Source organism: Theobroma umbraticum, unplaced genomic scaffold (genome assembly GCF_002168275.2).
Source record: "Theobroma umbraticum cultivar Fairchild unplaced genomic scaffold, ASM216827v3 scaffold_95.0, whole genome shotgun sequence".
Classification (NCBI taxonomy): domain Eukaryota; kingdom Viridiplantae; phylum Streptophyta; class Magnoliopsida; order Malvales; family Malvaceae; genus Theobroma; species Theobroma umbraticum.
The window spans coordinates 4,141,837-4,142,223 of NW_018397257.1; positions in this window are offsets into that span (position 1 = coordinate 4,141,837).

Genomic DNA, 387 nt, shown 5'->3' on the forward strand with positions numbered 1-387 from the left:
TGAGAATTTGGTACAAAACTAAAGAAGAGAAACAAAGTGTACAATGATGCCCACAGCAGCAATTTTGTTGCTCAAATTTTATGATGATTACAACTTTCTGCGTCTGAATTCCAAAACTCAAGTATGGTTACAACCAAGTAATGACAAAATACAGCTTCAGTAAAAAGAATGGATTCTAGTATCGAGAAATAGGTTCAATTGTCTCATAGTTACTGCTCCAGCTTCTCATTTTCCTTCACAATGGCATCAAGATCACCTTGTAGCTTGTCTGCATTTAAGCTTCGGGAAGCCATGGCTGCTTGTTTCTTTTCATGGTCAGCCATTCTCTTCGAATTCTATCAGTGGCGAGAATTTTCTCAGAGATTTGCTCAAAGCTTTCATGTATTC